This window comes from Lactuca virosa, chromosome 2, assembly GCF_052849685.1.
Source record: "Lactuca virosa cultivar CGN04683 chromosome 2, Lactuca_virosa_CGN04683_v6, whole genome shotgun sequence".
Classification (NCBI taxonomy): Eukaryota; Viridiplantae; Streptophyta; class Magnoliopsida; order Asterales; family Asteraceae; genus Lactuca; species Lactuca virosa.
The window spans coordinates 4,231,621-4,237,426 of record NC_136427.1 but is presented as its reverse complement, the minus strand read 5'-3'; the positions used below and the strand labels follow the sequence as shown (position 1 = coordinate 4,237,426).

The window sequence follows — 5,806 nt, the reverse complement described above, 5'->3', positions numbered from 1 at the left end:
TTCTATTAACATCATTTCGTATAAAATTATCAAAGATTTAGCTGTAGATTATGAGATCCACACTTTCTACCGGTTAAAAAAAAATTATCAGTCTAGGATACATGTAATTGCTCGATTATAGATTTCCATCGAATTCCCGTTGCTAACTAGTTGGCTGCTATACAATGTATGCAGGTGCTACCACAAGTGAGAATTGCCAGCAATGGATATTGCTAGGGAAATAGTGAGAGGAGTTGTTCAGGTCCTCATTGTTCCAGTTAAAAAACAACTGGATTACCTAATTTCCTACAAAAAGTATGTTGGGGATATGCACACCAAAAAGGCGGATCTGGATGCTGCAAGAGTCGGCGTGGAATCCCAGAAGAAGCAAAACAGAGAAAGACTTCTTGAGGTTCCTGCCCAAGTTGACCCTTGGTTGATAGAAGCAGAACAGATGAATAAAAGGTCGAAGAATTTCCAAGTGAAGTCCTCGGTTGTCTCGATCTCAAGAGTAGACACAAGCTTGGAAGGAAAGCCTTCAAGATATTTAAGGAGATCGAGGGTGTTTTGCGACGATGCCCTGAGATCCGAGGGACTGAACTGCAAATTCCTGTGGGGAGAATTGATTCCATAATGGCATCCACATATACACCATCAAGTGATCGAAATGACTTCCGCTCAAGAGAGCATACTTTTAGGGAAGCACTGGAATCACTCGGACCCAACAACAGTTCCAACATGGTAGCCTTATGTGGGATGGGTGGAGTGGGAAAGACGACAATGATGAAGAAGTTGAAAGAGGTTGTGGTTGAAAAGAAAATGTTTAATCATTATGTGGAGGCGGTTATAGGGGAGAAGACGGACCCTATTGCTATTCAGCAAGCTGTTGCAGAGTACCTTGGTATAAATCTAACAGAAACCACTAAGGCAGCAAGAACTGATAAGCTACGTGCATGGTTTTCTGACAATTCAGATGGAGGAAGAAAGAAGTTCCTGGTAATACTAGACGATGTATGGCATCCGGTTGATATGGAAGATATTGGTTTAAGTCGTTTTCCAAATCAAGGTGTCGACTTCAAGGTCTTGATTACATCACGGGACCAAGCAGTTTGCACTGAGATGGGAGTTAAAGCTGATTCAGTTATCAAGGTGAGTGTCCTAGAGGAAGAGGAAGCACAAAGCTTATTCTGCCAACTGTGGGAACCTTCTGATGATGTTGATCCTGAGCTCCATAAGATCGGAGAAGAAATTGTAAAGAAGTGTTGTGGTATACCCATTGCAATAAAAACCATGGCCTGCACTCTTAGAAGTAAAAGCAAGGATACATGGAAGAATGCACTTTCTCGTTTACAGCACCATGACATTAATGCAGTCGCGCCTACTGTTTTTCAAACCAGTTATGACAATCTCCAAGATGTTAGGATCGAGACACTTAACACACGACTCTAAACACACACACAGCTCATGAAAAACAAGAACACAAGGATGAACATGAGGGATTTAACGTGGTTCGGTCCTTCTCTGACCTACGTCCACCGGTAACTAGGAATTTACATTTCTTGGTGCTAATCTGCACTCTTTCTTTGTTACACTAGATACAAGTTTTACAAATACAGAATAATCTCTTATATAGAGATGGAAATCAGAAGCAGTCAAAAAACACAACTGGGTCTTCATTCAACAATTGTGGCTTCACAACTTCACATTGTTCTCGCCATTTTTGACCAGCTTTTCTGTGGATTCACACTCAACATTTCTATGGATTCACACTCAACATTTCTGTGGATTCATACTCAACAATCTCCCACTTGAAGCCACGGAACAATCTTCACCTGTGCTTCAACTGTGCATCTGTATTTGATCTTAACTCCTTCCTAGTTACCCCGGCCTTCTCTTCAATTAACCTGAAGGCCAGTTGAAGCTTTCGTTAGCTCCAACACATCAGTCATGGCTAAGTCTGCCACTGACCTGTTCTCTGTCTCCATCGGCTCCCACTGAAATGAACTGCCCGATCCTGGAACATCCTGAGAACAAACGACACTCTCCATGTGAAGTAGATAATCTGGAGAGACTTTTATAGATGGAATACTGGTTCTCTTAACCCACTGTGTTCTGGGTATTCTAGCTGAAACAAAGCCCATGCTCCCACTGCTATGAATGCCCTTGACTGGTTTTTCTGAACCGTTCCAAACACGTTCAACCTGAATCTGACCTGTGACTCTGGGTTTGCCATCTGCAAAGCAAACCTTCTTCTGTCCACGAGACTCTATGAACCGGATTTTGTTTTTCTTCTGAACTGGGACAGTTACTCCCTCAGACGGTAAACTGACCATATATAATGAACCCCTCTTATGTCCACGAGCTATCACAAGATTTCCTTTGACAACCTTCCACTGCCCATTCCTGAACTTAACCTCGTGTCCCTGTTCATCCAACTGCCCAACAGAAATCAACTGTTTCTTCAGACTTGGAATTACCCGGACATCCTTCAAAGTCCATGGACCAACTGGAGTCTTCAAAACTAAGTCACCTATGCTCGTCACATCAAGAACCTCATCGTTCGTCAGTCTTACCTTACCAAAATCTCCTTCTTTTAGATTCTGCAGTGCTTCACGGCTGTGGGTAGCGTGAAATGAAGCACCCGAATCCATAACCCAGGAATCCACATTGCTCTCCACACTACAGATCAAAACATCATCATCTGAATGGTCTACTGCAGCGTTAACTTCTTTCTTGTCTTTTGGACATTGATTCCTGAAATGTCCAACCTCTTTACAGTTCCAACAAGTCACATCATTTCGAGTCCTCGACTGACTCCTTCTCCTGTTCCCGCTCCCACTACCTCTGTTATTTTTTCTACCTCTGACCGCATTCAATTGTTCACTTGATGATTCCCCGGAATTTCTTCGTCTGACGTCTTCGCCTAGAATTAAATCCCGAATTCCCTCAAAAAGTGAGCTCTTTCGATCCTGAGGAACTAGTAACAGCTGTAACTGTTCCGGACCAACTGTCAGGTAATGATGATAACAGTAGTAAAGCTTGAACTTCGTCCTCAAATTTTATTCCCACTGACCCAAGTCTGGATAAAATCGAGTTCAAATTGTTGATGTGTACTGTAACTGAACTTCTTTCCCTCATCCTCGTGTTGACTAGTTCCCGAATCAGGAAGACTTTATTTGTTGCCGACGGCTTCTCGTACATATTAGACAATGCCTTGGCCTTCTTATCCAAAGTCTCCCAGTTTGCCTGTGTTATCGCCTCCGGTTTTTCACCTAAAACTGCGTCCAAGTCTTTCTGCACGAGCAAATCTTCAATTTGCATCTTCCACCAACCAAAATCTTTCCCATCAAACTTCTCAATCTGAAGCTTACTGTTTTCTGCCATTTTCTGAAAGATTAGGGGCTAAACTGCAATTTTCTGAAAGTTCAGGGGCTAAACTGTAATTTTTCAAATGTGCTACAGTGTTGTCTTCTCCGGCGGAACTCCGGTCTACAGTGTCGTCTTCTCCGGCGGAACTCCGCTCTACAGTGTCGTCTTCTCCGGCCAAACTGGTTTTTCCGGTCACTATTCTGGTAACCTTTGACCGGCGATTTGGACGTCTTCCGGTGGTCAAAAAATTCAGAAAAAAATATTTTCGGAATCTTCGGAACGAGACCTTTCCAACGATATACACCAAAATCGTTTTTGACGAAAAAAAAATTTCGACCAAAAAACTGAAAATCACCATCTGGAGCTAAAACCAAAGCTCTGATACCACTTGTTAGGATCGAGACACTTAACACACGACTCTAAACACACACACAGCTCACGAAAAACAAGAACACAAGGATGAACATGAGGGATTTAACGTGGTTCGGTCCTTCTCTGACCTACGTCCACCGGTAACTAGGAATTTACATTTCTTGGTGCTAATCTGCACTCTTTCTTTGTTACACTAGATACAAGTTTTACAAATACAGAATAATCTCTTATATAGAGATGGAAATCAGAAGTAGTCAAAAAACACAACTGGGTCTTCATTCAACAATTGTGGCTTCACAACTTCACATTGTTCCTGCCATTTTTGACCAGCTTTTCTGTGGATTCACACTCAACATTTCTGTGGATTCACACTCAACATTTATGTGGATTCATACTCAACACAAGACGAGGTGACTGGAGATACTTTTTTGCTCTGTGGTTTGTTTCCGGAGGACTTCGATATTCCTACTGAAGACTTACTGAAGTATGGATGGGGCTTAAAATTATTCAAGGAACTAGATTCTATAAGAGAAGCAAGATACAAGCTGAACACCTGCATTGAGCGGCTCATGCATACCAATTTGTTGATTGAAAGTGATGTTGTTGGATGTGTCAAGATGCACGATCTGGTGCGTGCTTTTATTTTGGATATGTTTTGTAAAGTGGAGCATGCTTCGATTGTCAACCATGGTAGTAGTAAGCCTGGGTGGCCTGAAACTGAAAATGATGTGATCAGGACCTCCTGCAAAAGAATCTCATTAACATGCAAGGGTATGGTTGAGTTTCCTAGTGACCTCAAGTTTCCAAATGTCTCGATTTTAAAAACTTATGAATGGAGATAAGTCACTGAGGTTTCCTCGTAATTTTTATGAACAAATGGGAAAGCTTCAGGTTATATCATATGATTATATGGAGCATCCATTGCTTTCCTCATCACTTGAATGCTGCACCAACCTTCGAGTGCTTTGTCTACAACATTGCTCATTGGCGTTTGATTTCTCTTCTATTGGAAACTTGTTGAATCTGGAAGTGCTCAACTTTTCTAGATCTAGAATTAAATCTCTACCTTCCACGATAGGAAATTTGAAGAAGTTAAGGGTACTGGATGTGACAGGTTGTGGCGGTCTTCGTATGGATAATGGTGTCTTTAAAATTTTGGTCAGACTTGAAGAGCTTTATGCATGCTCTTTAAGCTATCATGAAGAGACCATTAGCTTTACAGGTGATAACTGCAATGAAGTGGCAGAACGTTGGAAAAACCTTTCTGCATTGGAATTTGAGTTCTTTGAAAACAATGCTCAATGGAAGAATCTATCATTTAAGAATCTTGAACGATTCAAGATCTCAGTGGGACGCTCTTTAAAAGGAGAATATTTAATGGAGAGCAAGCATTCATTCGAAAACACACTGAAGTTGGTAATGAAGAAAGGTGAAGTATCGGGATCTAGAATTAACGAGTTGGTTGAGAAAATGGTGGTGCTTTGTTTAAGTGTGTGTTGTGAAATACGAAGGATCCGAATAGACTTAAATAATATTAGCTCAATGCGGAATGGGATCAAAAACTATCAAAGCGTAATAATCACAACGAAATACGAATAAAATAAATAGAATAGAGACACAGGAATTTACGTGGAAACCCAAATCGGGAAAAAAACCACGGGCGGAGGAAGCCGAGAAACAATTCACTATAATTTGCAGTGTTTACAGGGATTATGAAAGAGATTACAAATAGAGTGAGAGGGCTAAAATATATGGTGGTGTATCAGTATATATATATATATATATATATATATATATATATATATATATATATATATATATATTTGATTGTTGGGTTTTTTTTGTGGGTTAAGTCTCTCTGGCTATTTATAGCCAAAGAGGAGAATATAAATCTAATGTGAAAACAAAAAATGCCGTCCAAAAAATTGTTGCGCCTCCATTCCGTCCAATTCCATTTTCAATTTCATATTAGATTACTATTCATAGTCAAACTATGAATAGTAAATGATAAGTTACGGAAATAACCCCTGAACTATTTGCCACTTGCTAATTTTGGAGGCAACTTTTCCACAGTGTGGATGATATG

General features: G+C 40.6%; 1 pseudogene; it reads left to right on the top strand.

The window, feature by feature from the left end:
- The first annotated feature begins 202 nt into the window (after positions 1-202).
- On the top strand, positions 203-4,562 carry LOC145156208 (disease resistance protein At4g27190-like; annotated as a pseudogene).
- The last annotated feature ends 1,244 nt before the right edge of the window (positions 4,563-5,806 follow it).